Source organism: Protopterus annectens, chromosome 3.part0, assembly GCF_019279795.1.
Source record: "Protopterus annectens isolate FY-2018-M chromosome 3.part0, PAN1.0, whole genome shotgun sequence".
Lineage (NCBI taxonomy): Eukaryota > Metazoa > Chordata > Ceratodontiformes > Protopteridae > Protopterus > Protopterus annectens.
Window position 1 is genome coordinate 893,851,058 of NC_056731.1, and position 16,196 is coordinate 893,867,253.

Here is a 16,196-nt window from a genome sequence, read left to right on the forward strand (position 1 = left end):
GCAGATGACTGCAAGCTGAGCACTGTCATCAGTTCCACTAGTGATGTGGACATCCTCCAAAAGGATCTCACCCAAACAAATAACTGGTGCCAGAAACATGGCCTCAAGCCGAATACCAAAAAATGCATCATCATCCCCTTTGGGGAGAGTGACATCCCCAGAAATTATCACATTAATAACAATGTCCTAAGCATGCAATCAGTCGAGATGGATTTGGGCACCCAGGTCGAATATCAACCTGACTTTTGACCACCATGTTGCTTCCATTGTATGGAAAGCTTTCTAGATGGCCCACTTCATAAGTAATGGTATCTCATCCAGGGACAAGGAGGTATTAACATGCCTGTATTCTTCCCTTTAAAGGCCCATTATTGAGTACAATGCCCCGTTCAGCATGTACCTCGCAAAGCACATGCAGCAGCTGGAGAGACCACAGAGGATCCTCACCAGGAGAATCCAGAGCTTCAAAAATCTACCCTACACAGATAGACTAAAAGCCCTATCCCTCTACTCAGTTTCATACAGACTTCTCAGAGGTGACCTCTGTCTGGTATACAAGGTGATCTTGGACCCCACCTTGATGAAACTGCTGCATATCTACAAGTCAAGCTCCACTCGAGTAACCCGCACTCATGGCCTCAACCTGGTCTGTGACACCAATAGGACTTGTTGGCAGGACATATTTGTGCCCTAGAGACTCCCCTATCTGTGGAATAGACTCCCTTTCACATCAAGGTGAGTACCTCTTTCCCCCTTTTAAGTGCAACCTGGATAACTGGATGGGAAACAGAGAATACATCCCTGGGATTCCACCTATGTCCCTGCTGGACAGGGGCATCAGGTGCTGACTTGTCTAAGCATGGGCTAAACTCTTGGCTAGGCTTATAAGGGCCTCAGGGCCAATAGCATAGTAACTTCCTGTGATCCTATGATAAGAGTTTGTGCAGTCTTGGAGTTAACAAGCAATAGTGTAGTTATACCAAAGGAGAGAAAAGATCCTCTTGACCCAAGGTCATATGGCCCAGTTTTGATTCTGAATTGTGACTACAAAGTGTTTATGATAATTATAGCAGACAGAATGGCAAATATATTGACAAGAATAGTAGACCTGGATCAGTGTGGGTTTATAGAATGTAAGCAGACAATATTACCAGGACTGATTATTGGATAATAATAATAATAATAATAATAATAATAATAATAATAATAATAATAATAGTTTAATGTTGATAGATCTGGAATCTGAAAAAGCATTTAGCAGAGTAAGTTGAGAATTTATGAGGCATTTGGGTTTCCACAAACTAGAACATCATTAATGTTCAGTATATACAGAGAAACTCAAGCTAGGGTAAAATGTGGCGGTGAGTTGTCTAATGTGTTTAGCCTTAGATGAGGAACTAGTCAGGGGTGTCCACTTTCACTATTACACTTTGCTTTATATTCAAAGCCATTAGCCAGAGACAAAAGGAGGGATATAAATGGCAAAGTACTAATGAGAAAATAGCCAGTTGTAGAACAGATAATATTACATTTTACAATATTTGATCAGCTGAAATGTTTTAATAGTATGGCAGGATATAAAGCAAATAAAGCAGAAACAAAGGTTATAATGATTTATGGCCCAACACATAACATGCTGCAATGCCTTTCCTTTTTTGGGGTCATGGCAAGATGACATACTTGAGAACATGGCTGGAATGGGAAGTTAGCAAGCAGCTAAAGAAACATGGAAAGAACTTATTCAAAAGATTACAATTAAGATAAGACAATAGAATTTTTTATTTAAAGACATTTCTAATAAGAAACAAGTCATTAAGATATCTTTAATCCCACTGGTTCTTTATGTAGGTCACGTTTATATGTATCAAGTGAGTGGTTAGATATGGAAGAATATAAAAAAGGAAATTAAAGAGTTTCTTTGGGGCAACAAAAGAAAATTAGTGCTATAGGAATAGTTAATACTGACAAAGGAATAAGGTGGCTTCGGACTTCCAGATTTGGATGCATATTATAAGTCATTCTTACATTAATATATCTGATACAGGACACAGAATATATTTCCAAATGCAAGCACATGATAGGCATACTGCCACTGCCTGACGAGGTACCCACAGGATGACACATGGACATTTGGACATGTCCAAGAAAGGAATGAAGGAACATTATATAAGCCATATATATTATTAAGCAGATCTTTATGTTAGAGGTAATTACATCTTCGAGAAATAGAATAACACCAATAGGTTATACTATATATACAAGAGGTTTAAGGTAACACACACAGTGGAAAGTCAAGCTTTGGTAGATTTTTCTTGTTGTGTTTTTTAACCAATTGGTTTTCCTATATGACCTTTTTACTCATTGTTTTAGTTTGTTAGTTGGGATATTTTGTAGACACGCTAATATTTATGGATATCAGTTGGGTACAACAACCCTGTGTTTCAAAAGTCAAACATTCCTCTTATGCTGTGCTGATGATGCCATAAGAAGGCAGAAACATATTTCCACAGCAAGAGGGGTTTGGCTTTATTGGCCTGAAACTGTCCATAAGTAGACTTAAAAATAAAAGAAAAAGAAAAAGTAATGGACACTCAGAATTGCCATTTAGCTGAAACACCTGATATCCTTAAAGGGTTATTTGCATATATCCCATGTTGCCTCTGATACAAGAGGTTTACGGTATCACACAGTGGAAAGTCTAGCTTTGCTAGATTTTTCTTTTTGTATTTTTTTAACCAAGTAGCAGTGCTCTGGAAGGAAACAGATTTTAAAGATCTATTATCAGTTACTCAATACAGTGATGATGTTATAGAAAGGAAAAAATAAGTAATTGACAGCAAATTAATGACTTTACAAATTCGGCATTAGTCATCTGAAAAAAAAATAAAGGCAGAGTAAAGGGTGGCTGAGATAGAAAGCATGAAGTACCTCAGGAAACTAATGTAGGGAGAGATGGTGTAAACCATAATAGTAAGTTCAGAGCCAGAAATATCAACCTAGGGATGGCTGGGGGGCCCGCTGGCTGCTACAAAATTCAATTTATTATTAAGCAACATGTGTGTGAAATGCCCAAGTTAGGGATAGTAGGTTAGTTAATTAGCTTACTCAGGCTTAAACCCTGTATCTTGGCTACAGGTGATAACAGCCTTAATCTTCTACTCCAACTGACAGATTGCTTGGTCATCTGAGTTGATTGAAATGTCCTGACATTTGTATTTTTGCATCTTATTGGTTCATAAATTTTGTTTTACTGTTTAATGGAAAAAAATCTTCAAAACTACAGAGGTAGTTGCATTTTCAATGAATATGAGTTTCAGTGCATTTTCAGGGGATGTGACTTTCAGTGTATTTTCAAAAAATGTGAGCTTCAATGAAAGAGAAGTTTATTGATGTTCATGCTAAATCTCTTTTCAGTTTGCAACTGTTTTGTTTAGCAAGTGTCTATCAGTGTTTGTGCTATGAAACCTGAAAGCAATTGTAGTAGCACAACAGGTAGCAAGTATACTTATTTTTGGGGTAGAAGGCTTTGGGTTCTACTCCCACACCAGGTAAATGGACTGCTGATATTGTAGTGCACTTTATGATGAGGGGGAGCTACCCTTCTGAGTGTGTTATTCCTTGTATGAGTTGTTAAACCAAGGCTGCATCTCCTGCAGTAGGGGGAGGTTCCCCTATACCCTAACCAAGTTTTCTCTAGTAGTATAAATATCACCAAAGGTCTCCCCTAAAAAGATGCTACTAGCCTAGTGGGATTAACCTGTTCAACAAAGGCTATAGAAATTAAAAGTTTTAAATTAAATCCATATCTCTGCCTTCATTTCAAAAGTGAAGAAAAAAACAGTATGCATGCTGACAGTTTTAAGCTGTGTTTATGGTAACTGGGGGAGAGAGAGAGAGAGAGAGAGAGAGAGAGAGAGGGAGAGAGAGAGACAAGTAATGGGACTCCAAAATGGCTGCGGGGAGGGGGCTTGTCCATTCCCCTGCCTAACATCCCATTTGACCATGATCCAGCTTTGATATTATCTATTTGTTTTACTGTAAAAGTCCAGGACACTGGATGACATAGTATCCTAATACTCCACCTTCCCAGGTACAGGTAGCACAAAGCACAAAGATGAGTATTCGTCTGTGTGCTCCCCTCCCCCACCCCCACCAAATCAAACATACTGAGATAGCCTGGGAAATAGCAACCTGACTATTGCCCCTGTTTTGCATATAAAGCACGCAGGTCCATATGTAACATGCATAGTAAATGATGTGCTCACTGTTGCTGCAAGATATGTACTGAAAATTCATCAGTTTCATGTAATCCCTAAATCAGGAGAAACTGTAAATACAGTTGGTATTTCTACCCAAATAGTTTCTCACTCTGCATCACAGTCTTAGTTTCCTTAGGTCCTATTTCAGCACAGCATGGCTTCCTTTTTAACTCATTCAAGCATATGGCTCATTTTCTGTGTACTTCCAATTAACAACCATAGCTGCTTATGACATCTAGACCTTTTTTGGGTCTGGATTCTTTACCTAAGTGACTTATCAGCTAATAATAGGCAAGACCTGGGATTCATCAATGCATTTTCTCTGTGCAGGAAAAGTGTAGCTGTTCCTGCACGGAATATGGCCGCCGAGCAATCCAGCAAACAGCTGATCTGATGTGCACGAGCATGCCTACACTGTTACTGCATGGATACGGCTGCAGAATGCTAATTACCTCATTTGCTGGTGAAAACCATACAAATGAGGTGAAAGAAATTCACCAAGCAGCCAGGTATCCGTGCAGGAACAGTGTTTTTGCAAAAATGTATTCGGTTACTAACCGAATACATTTCTGCAAATAACAAAACAGAGGCATGACAGCTCTCAGAAAAGCATGTATTACAGTGGTTAGGAATGCCAGTGGTCAAATATATGGCCATTGGCATGGAAAACTGTTTTGTTTTTATAAAATCAAAAAAAAAATTTGTTTGTCCAGTCTCGGCCATTTAAGCATAGGGCAGTGGCGCACAAACGGGATCGGGCGGAAAATAAAAAGAAAGGGGAAAACTCAATTTTAAGGGAAATCTTAATTTTGCCATTATAGTATATGGCATGCAGAATGAAACCAATACCGGGGAACAGTGGTTGTCAAGGGGAAAGGCTCTGTGTAAGTGCAGTAACTACAGACTAAGGCAGTGGGGTATGCAAATGAGGGGAAATTTACTGAATCACAAAAATCTTCTAGGTCCCAAACTGCACCTAAACTTGTAGGTACTCTAGCATGACGGTGTAACTAGGAGGAGCAACAGACATGGAAAGGGGGTATGTAAGGCATGTTGTAAGCACATTGGAGCCCTAAGGTGCAGAGATAAGCTTAGCTAAGCACAGCTAAGCAAGAGGGTGTGTTTGAGGCTGTATTGTCTTATTCCATGAACTGAGGAACATGCTCACAGTCAGGGGAAGGGCATTTCTTACTGTTTTTATAAGCTAAATGAGTTTGCATGGTGCACACTGGGTGTAAAACAAAAAAAAAACAGGAGATAGCAAGACTGTTTACATTTGGGGACTGAGTTTGAGTGGTGCACCTTGGGGCTTAAAAGGGGAGGAAATGGGAAGGGGAAAAAGAAAAAAATGAAAAATAGCAGAATTAAAGCAGTCAAGTACAAATAACATAGCTGGCAGGTGGAATGCATCATAGTCAACTAATCATGCAGGCAACATCTGCAGCACAGCAGTATAAGGAATGGAAACACCTTACAGTCTGTTTTTTTCACACAAACTCTGCACCATTGGTGTACACATGCTGGGGAATTTTAACTGGAAAAATGTTAGGGGCTGCCATTGCTTTGATCCATCAGTAAGTGCTAGAGGCTGAAGGCAGAGAGGCGGATAATGCTGACAACCACCACAGACCGAGGAGGAGGAGAAGAGTGTTCAGACCCAGGGTAACTTACCAGGGACTGCATGATCTGGAGATAGTAGAGCACTACAGGGTGGACAGAGACATACTTCAGCAAATCACTGAGCTGTGCCGGCCTCAACTCAGACCTAGAACCAACAGAGGGGAACCCATCCCAGTGGACATCAAGGTATGTGTAGCTTTAAGAATTCTAGCTACAGGTACTTTCCAAAGACCTACTGGGGACATTATGAGGGTCTCACAGGCATATGCATCCAGGGTGTTCCCCAGTTCCTGGATGCCATACTACCACATGCTGGTGAACACATTTACTTCCCCAACACCTGTGAGGAGAGGACCAGCAATATGCATCTCTTCCACAGTGTAGCAGAATACCCAGAGGTACTGGGTGTCATAGACTGCAAACACATCCACATCAAAGCACCACCTGGTGAACAGGGTAGGGTCTACAAACCAAAAGGGATTCCCCTCCATCAACTGCCAGGTTGTGTACAATGCCCAGGGAATTATCATGAATATGTGTACTGGCAGCCCTGGAAGCTATCACGACTCCCACATCTAGCATTTGTCACAGCTGTACCACGCATTTGCCAGTGGGGACATCCCATATGGCCATCTGGTGTGGGATGCTGGCTATGCACTGGAGTCGTGGATGATGACACCTATCAGAAATGCACACACACCCACACAAGAATGCCATAATGAGGCACACAAACAAACCCGGATCATTATAGAGCATGTTTTTGGGATGCTCAAGTCACGGTTCTGCTGTCTTGACATATCTGGTGCAGCCTTGCAGTACTCTCCAGCCACATGTGCGCACATGTTCATAGTATGTGCCATGCTACACATTATGATTCAATGGAAACAGCTGCAGCAGAAACAGCATGGAAAAGGGCCACACATGCACATAGGGACTCACAGGAGGAGGCCCCTAAGTCTGGTCCTGTAGGCAGATGGAGGAGTGCCCAGTATGCTCAGGCCTTGGCAAAGAGGCAACGCATAGCACACACACTGACACTGTAGGCACCCCAGGGACTGACACCTCTCTCTGACTCACACACACAGTAAAATGGATGACACACACATCACATTACCTGTAACTTACCATGTATAGGCAGTGTAATGTGTGCATCCAACATAGGTGGCCCTCAAGCACCATCCTCACAACTGCCACAAGCACAAGGTATGTCAGTCTTTGTGACAATAAATTAATGGATTAGTATGCTCTGCTAATATATCTATGGTAATGCTGCATGCATGCAAGGGAATGGGGTGGCTTACTGGGGTAGCAGTACACAACTGACAGCTATGTGGGACACCAGGAAATGTCTTGCTAAAACTGGCCTCCACAAACTATACAGTAGTACCCAAGGTGGCAAATCCCACAGAAGTATATGTGCGGGGACAACTAACTGGGGCTCATAGGTCACAGGCATGGATGTCAGGGTGGGGGTCACATAACCACCCCTCACACCCACACAGCAAGTCAGCTGTAGAAAACCATAGAGAAATGTCTGGTAAAGACACACACATGGTGGCAATGTTGAATTAACCCCCTACAGACTCACACAGTGATAGCACAGCAGGACCCATAGTTGCAGTAAGGCTATGAAGGGTACGAAGTCTGAAACTCAAATGTATGCCAGTACAATCTGACCAGGGCTCTTTATTGATATGCCTCTATTCCACAAGACAGGTCACAATAGTATGGTAAATGGAGCCAAAATATAAAGCAAATATCAGCACAGTCTGTGCAAATGTGTACAAGTGACAGGTGTGTGCCCCCCATATACCCACACAAATGCAATAACATGTATGTTTGCAGGGAAATAGCAGCATAGCACACATTGGCAGGGCTGTACCAATACACATGAAAACACGTTGCCTGTCCACAATATGCAGGGGTAAATGAGCTATGTGTATGTGTGGTTAATACTGTCTGGATCTAGCCAGCACATTCTCCTGGCAGTCATCTTGTAGTGCATTAGGTACAGTGCTGCCTTTGACAGGGCCATGTGCAGATAACTGCAGTGTCAGCTGTTATGCATGTCAGTGACAACCACGGGTTTATATCACATTATCGAAAGTGTATAATTTTGAAGCAGACAACATTGAACTGAAAACCTCGAACCATGAAAACATCGAACAGCTGTTAATGGCAGTTACCAATGGGGACATGGCACATGAAGTGTGTAAGCAGGGGGGTAAGCCTCTCTGCACCCTCTCACCACCGCTACTTAAATATACTATCTCCGAGATCACGCTACAGTGTAGGAAACAGAAATCTTCCATTTCTGCACTGTAGTGCACTGAAGTACGATCTCAGAAGTGGTATCCATAAGTGGTAGGGGGTGTAGGGGGTGCAGGGGGTCTTCCCCCTGCATGGAGCAATTTGTTTTTCATCAACACTCCACGTCTTGTTTTTTTTTTCCTGTTTCGATGTTTTGCAGTTCGAGGTATTCAGTTTGATGTTTTCTGTTTAGAGATTATGCACTTTCGATGATGCAATATACACTCGACACCCACTGCTCTGCCACTGATATACCTGGAAGTCACAGTGCTAGGTGGAATATACTGCACATATTACTGACATCTTGAAGGATGAGTAGCAGAAGTGCCAAGGTTTTTGTGAATATAAGTGCTTTGTGGTACTGTTGCCAGTGGTCATTCTCAATTATCATTTTTTCTTATGTTTGCCTTTACATATAATGGACATGCCTGCACAGTTGAATGCACTTTGTACCCACACCCATAACTCCCAACCTCTGACAGCAAGATGTCTGGACAAGGGCAGAAATAAGAGTGGAACAAAGGAACAATGATAGGCATGTATTGTAAATATCACCCTTACATACTGAGAAAGTTGGTAGGGTGAGGGGTTTGCCATAGTGGGAATTGTCTGAAGGTTATGTATTCTGAAACAATGTCTGTATTATTTTGTAACATCACACTTCAATTATATGTAACTAACTTGCCGTAAAAACACAAGTTTATGTAGAAAGGATGAAATCTCTAGCCAAACACCTGGACAACCTGCCAAAAAATGTATAGGTGAGAGGTATGTCCACACAAGGATATGACATCTCAGGTTAGAAATATACCACACAAGCAGGAGATCCCAGCTGTATATCACCAGGTTGCTGGGCTGTTTACACAGTAGTGTGTCATTACTAAACTGGCTGTAGCCACTCCTCACAAATGGCCTTGTTGGGCAAGAATTAATATAGCTGCCCTCATAATATTGCATCATACAACTAGTATTCCTTTGGTAAAGCACTGTGATGATCTGATGATGTCTGGCACTAGGTAATGACACAAGACATTGCAGTTTGAGAGTACAGATATATCAGAACATGTCTGCTAAACAAAAAATGTACCCTGAGGAAAGTCCTGTGTATTTCTGAGAGGTATGGCTGTAGCACACAAAACCCTGAACTAGAGTGCGCCTATCTCTGGAATGGAATCCTACTGTAACTAAAGAAGGTCACACTGGGCATGCTCCTACACTTAGAGAATCACAGGACATGTTGGAAACCACATCAGAATATATGACTGTATTGTGTATATATGTCCATGCATACAGACAGCTATGTACACCTCAACTGTCCTCACACACACACATCAGACAGGATTACCCTCTGCTAGCTATAGGTGGCCCATATGTGATATATCCACATCTGTTGCATGAGATACACACACACACACACACACACACACACACACACACACACACACACACACACATATGGGCAACAGATAACATATGTCAAGCATACACACATAGATGTGGGGAACTGAGAGAAAGACAGTGATACAGAGAGAGACACAGGGGGACACAGACAGAGTGAGTAACACACATGGATACCCTTAATGAAATACAGTGATGTCTTGCTGTGGACAATGGCATACCAGTTGTAAACAGATGCACGTGTCACCATAAAAGTGAGACCCATTGTGAAGTACTGAGGTTGGGTTTAAAATATCACATCACCTTCCTGTGTGTGTTGGTGTGTGTCTGTAGGTATAAGTATTAGAAGACTCTCCCCAGTCAGTACACTTCACATTGCCCTACTTCACAAGATCTGCAGCCTTCATTCACCTTAGAAGTACCATTGGACACCGATCACCCCTATAAGCTCTGTAGCCTGTGTGATAACTGTGTAACACTATAGTACAAATAACTAGATAGGTAGGGGTTCTAATCTCAATACTGGCAACTGTGTGTACGTGTGTGTGTGTGTGTGTGTGTGTGTGTGTGTGTGTGTGTGTGTGTGTGTGTGTGTGTGTGTGTGTGTATGCGCGTGCACACATTTGGCCAGTTTTCAGCCCATTAAGCTCTATAGCGTGTGTGATATCTGTGTAACAGTATAGTACAAATCACTAGTTAGACAGGGGTTCTAATCTCAGATCTGCCAAATGAGTGTGTGTGTATGTTTGCAATAAGAAGTATTTTGATAAGTTTCCCATCCACTGGCCTACTTTATCACTCCTGCTGATGTCATTCCCCTTATCAGCACATTTGGCCAGTTATCAGCCCAGTAAGCTCTGTAGTGCATGTGATAACTGTATAACCCAATAGTACAAATAACTAAATAGACAAGGGTTATACTCTCAGATCTGGCAAATGTATGTGTGGGTGTATAAATGTGTGTGTTTGTAGGAAGAAGTATTTTGATAAGTTTCCCAATGACTGGTCTACTTGATCAGTCATGCTGATGTCACTCCCCTTACAGGTTCATAGGTGTGTACTAGGCTAATGGCCCTGGAGCTGTTACAAGCCAAGCCCATAGAAGTGCAATGCCATTGTGCCACTCCACACTAGTTCCCAGTGCCTCCATCAAGTAGACCCACTGGAGTGATCCCTGGGGTGAGCTTTCTATTACCCATCCACTCATCAAGATCTTGCTGGAACAGGGTCATCTAGATGCTTTGCTTGACATGTATGGGAAGTCTATTCTAGGGCATGTGCAGTCTCTGGGTGAGGAACCTACCCCTACAGCATGTTGTGTTGATTGTGGTGATGAGGTCAAGGTCCCTGCAGTATGTGATGCAGAGGGATTGGGATGTCTTTAGATTTAGAATTTGTAAAAGAGCTGGGTCAGCATGGCTTTGCAAGTCAAGCAGAGATCACCTCTAAGTAGGGGATATGAGATTGAGAATAGCTGGAGTCTTTTGAGTCTGTCTGTGTAGGACATGTGGTTAATTCCTAGGATCCTGTCTGTGAGGTTCTTCTGTGGCCTCTCCAGCTGTTGCAGGTGTCTAGTGAGGTACATGCCAAATGAGCCATTATACTCGATTGGTCTAATGAAGGAAGAGTACACAGAGACAATGACCTCTTCCTTCCTGGATGCAAAACCCTTGGTAATGAGATGTGCCACATAGAAGGATTTCCTGACCACAGTGGCAATGTGGTGGTTAAAGGAGAGGTTGCTGTCAACATGTGACTCCAGATCTCTTATAATGTCTACAGTGTTCAGTGGGCTCCCATCGATGTGGTACTTAGTGGGAACTGAGTTTTTACCAAAGGGTCTGATGATGCATTTAGTGGTGTTAAGCTTCAGGCCATTGTTTCCACACCAGTAAGTAGTCTCAGTGAGGGCTTTTTTTAGGATGTCTGCATCAATTGTGGTCAGTGATGGCTCCCAGCTTGCAGGTGTCTGTGAACTTGATCAGCCAGAGTTCCTTTGTGTTGGCCTGGACTCCTGAGAAATAGATGCTGAACAGGAGAGTACCCAGAAGTGATACCTGTGGGACTCCTCTCATGACTGCTTGGCAGTCTGACTTGGAGCTCACTACTTGTGTGTGTTCTATCTGTGAGCCAATTTGCAACCCCCTGGTGATATAGGGGTTGCTGCCTAGTTTGGCGGTTCATAGATAATTCCTGACTGAGGAATGGTATCAAGAGCCTGGTCCAGATTGATGTAGGCTGTATGCAGTGCTTTACTGTCATACACAGCCCTGGGGACTGACTCAAAAGAAGTCAACCAGGTTGAGCAAGCATGATCTCCCATTCACAAAGCCAAGCTGTGTGGGGTCCAGAGTTAAGAGATTACCTATATGTTTGTCAATCAGATCCCTGATGATACGGTCCATAGCTGTACATAGGTTCATAGGTGTGTACTACGCCAATGACTCTGGGGCCTTTACAAGTCTAGCCCATAGAAGTGCCCTGGCATTGTGTTGCCCGTTGTTAGTTCCCAATGCCTCTATCAAGTAGAGCCACTGGAGTGATCCCTGGTGTGAACTTTCTATTTCCCATCCACTCATCAACATTTCTCTTGAAGAGGACTAGTGAGGTGCTCTGCTTATCATATTAGACTCAGACTAATGGGCTGATAATTCCCATGGTCTGTAGTTGCTACACCTTTATGGAGAGGGATGACTGTAGCAGTGTGCCATTTGGGAAAGAAAAAGCTTGAGGTGAGGCTGTGACTGAACAGGGCACACAGATGTGGTGCCAGGTTCATAGGTTCATAGGTTGGTACTAGGCTATCGGCCCTATGGCCTATGCAAACCTAGCCATAACAATTCCCTGGATACTTCTTCCCACAATATTTACTTCTCTGGACCCCTGTCTAGCAGGGCGACTGACATGATCCCCGGGGTGAATTTCCTATCTCCCATCCAATCATCAAGGTTTCTGTTGAAGAGTGCCAATGAGGCACTCTGCTTGACATGTATGGGCAGTCTATTCCAGAGTATGGGGAGTCTCTGGGTCAGGAACCTATCTCTCCAGCATGTTTTGTTCATTGTGATGACAAGGTTTAGATCCCTGGAGGGTGTGGCTCTGAGGGATTGGGATTTCTTTAAGTATCTTTGTAGTTCATGTAAAACACAGTCAGGGATAATTTTGGGTCCCATGGAAGCTGTATTTCTGCCTATGGACAATGCAGGTGTAACCTGGGTGGCAGTAATACTGGGTGTCTGGCATTCTTCTGACATTCTGATTGTTTGCCTAGGGGGAGAGAGAGAGGTAAAGCTGGAACAGTATGTGTTGGCAAGAATGTTGGCAATATCTGTTGGCTCAGTATGGGAGGTAGCATTTTGCAGTAATTCAGAGCACTTCTGGGTATTGCTGCATAGGTTCTTGATATAACTATCAAAAGCTTTGTGATTGCTGTCAGTGTCTGCTGCAATTCTAACATCATAGCTGGCTTTATATGATTTCATGAGGGATCTGAAGTTGTTGCTGAGGCTAATAAGGGGGTTTTACCACTCTTGGGACGCCACCTTTTGCTGAAACAGTTTCTTCCTTCTGTTGCACAGGTTATTAATGGCAGGAGACCACCAGATTGACCTCCAGTGTTTGGAGAAGTGTGTCCTGGTTCTGTTGGGTATGGCTAGTTCCATGCACTGATGTACATGTTTGTACAGTGCATTTGTGTATGATTCTGCAGCCATGTAGGTATTTTCCATTGGAATGGGTGCTGTGAAGTTAGCCACCTCTGTTTTTAGGAGTCCAAAGTCAGCTTTGAAGAAGTTTTTCAAGGTGGTTACCTTTGCGGGGGTGTGTGAGTGAGATGTGGATTTTAATGATGATGACTTTATGGTTGGTTCTGACCAGGTAGGGATCAACTACTGTTGTCAAACAACAGTCCTATATGTTAGTAATCAACACAGGTCAAGGATGTTGCTTCCTCTACTGGGTGTCACAATGAGCTGGTCCAGGGCATTGGAACTGATGAATTCCAGGAAGCATTGGGCAAGTGTATTTGTGCTTGAGTATCATTTCCAGTTGATGGAGGGTTAGTTAAAGTCTCCTAGTATGAGAGGGTTGTGTTGGACCTTGATATATTCCAGGGTGTTGAGGAATGTGGATTGAGAGTCTGGGGACATGGATAGGGACCTATAGCAGGCTACGACCTGGACTGCACTATTACCCAATGTCAGTTGTACCTGAAGTATCTCATATGCATTATTCTGGGATACTAGTCTGGAGGTGTGCATATCATTTATTAATATGGAGACATCACCGTATTTGGAGCTGTGGTCCAAATTTTGGGGCTGACAGGTGTGGAATGAGTTATAGCCTGGTAGTGCAGGGGTGCTTTCTGCTGATGTAAACCAGGTCTCCATTACAGCACAAATGTCAGTGTTCTCCATTTTGATGAGTGCTTTGAGTGGCTGCATCTTGAGATTTTGATGTCTAGTGTTGAGCAGCATGACACTCAGATTGCATATATGTATAGCTGTTACGGTGGTAATTTGATTTGGAACACCACATAAAAAGGCACTATATGGGTGGCAAGACACTTAGCCAGTACCTGGAAACCCAGGGATGACAGATGCAGGCCATCTCTGGCAAGCCATCGCAGTCTGTCAGTCATGTCATCCCAAGCAGACAGATACTGGATACCCTGAGAATGACAGCAGACACTTAAGCCAATTGTTGAAGTCAATCATTTGTTGTATGTAATATGGTATCATACTGGGTGACAGTAGTATACTGTTCAGGGCTACTGTCATACGTGCCTGTCCCACATAATCTGAGTGCTCTGCCATGTCTTTGCATGTAGTCCAGGGAGGTGCATTTCAGGTCATTCACACACACATGGACAATGACAGAGTGATACGTGTAGTTGTTGTGGAGTGAACTGACTGGGTGTACTATGTGTTGGATTCTGGCACCTGATAGACAGCTGACTGTTACCTTCTCCATGTTCAACCTACTGAGTGGGACATCTGTGTGCCTCACTATAGAGTCACCTATGATTACTGTATTAGACAAGGTGGTTAGCCTTAGGGGCTTAGATTGAGGGGCACACTGTATAGGTGAGATATGTGTCCTGTGGTTTGTGCTGTGTTGTGGTGGTTGAGTGGGTGTCTGTCTTGGTGGTCTCTGCTGTTTTGACAAATGTCTGTTGAGTGCTTCTGTGAAGGTGGGTGTGTGATTTTTTTTTATGTCAGAGCTGTGATAGTGTGTGTTCTGGAGGGGTATGTGTTCCATGTGGTGTGCTGCAGGTGTTGACCCTTCTCCTCTTGACCAGCTAGTCCAGTCTTTGCTGGAGAGTGCATATCTTCCAATTCAGTGATATAGGGGTATCTCTCACAAATCCGAGTGTTGAGAGTTTAAAGGAGAGGGTTGTCTGTGTACATAAGGCAGTTGCAACAGTGCCTCAGAATGCCCAAGTGCACCAGGTTAATGGGCAAAAGCACAGAGAACTGCACTTTAATTGTGCCAGGAGGGGTGGTCATAACTACTAAGTACTGGAGCTAATTCTGTGAGGAATGACTACTGCTGATGGCTCTCAGGTGTGCTAGAATGATTGATACAAAACCTGTTGAAGTGCAAAGCTATTAGGCTATTTGAAGTGCAAGAGAGAAAGAACTAACGATCTAAGGGAAAAACTGAAGACAGACTTTCTGGCACCTGTAATAATTTACCTCATCTGTGCAGTTATCAGCACCTTTGGCCAGTTGTTAGCCCAGTAAGCTCTGTAACATTTACGATAATTGCATAACACTATAGTACAAATGACTTGATAGGCAGGGGTTCTAATCCCAATACTGGCAAGTAAGTGTGTGTGTGTGTGTGTGTGTGTGTGTGTGTGTGTGTGTGTGTGTGTGTGTGTGTGTGTGTGTGTGTGTGTGTGTGTGTGTGTGTGTGTGTGTGTGTGTGTGAGTCATATGCTGTGTGGGTTATACCATTTTGAGTTGTGTACCACCCTGTAAACTTCCCATCACCCTACATTACTAGGACTGCTGATGTCATTCACCTTAGAAGTACCTTTGGACAAAATGAAATCATGTAAGCTCTGTGGTGCATCTGATAACTGTGTAATGCTATAGTACAAATAACTAGGTAGGCAGGGGTTCCAATCTCAATACCGGCAAGTAAGTGTGTGCGTGTGTGTGTGTTTGTGTGGGAATCATATACTGTGTAGATTATACAATTTTTGTAAACTTCCCATCACATTAATTTACTAGGCCTGCTGATGTCATTCACCTTAGAAGTACCTTGGGACTAGTTGAAATCATGTAAGCTCCTTGGCGCATCTGATAACTGTGTAACACTATAGTAAAAATACCTAGATAGATTGGGATTCTAATCTCAGTACTAGCAACTGTGTGAGAATCATATACTATGTGGATTCTACCATTTTGAGTTGTGTACCCCCTGCTGATGTCATTCACCTTAGAGGTACCTTGGGATGAGGTGAAATCACATGAGCTCTGTGGCATGTCTGATAACTGTGTAATGCTATAGTAGTAATAACTACATAGGTAGAAGTTCTAGTCTCCATACTGGCAACTGAGTGTATGTGTTTGGGTGAAGATCATATCCTGTTTGGCTGAT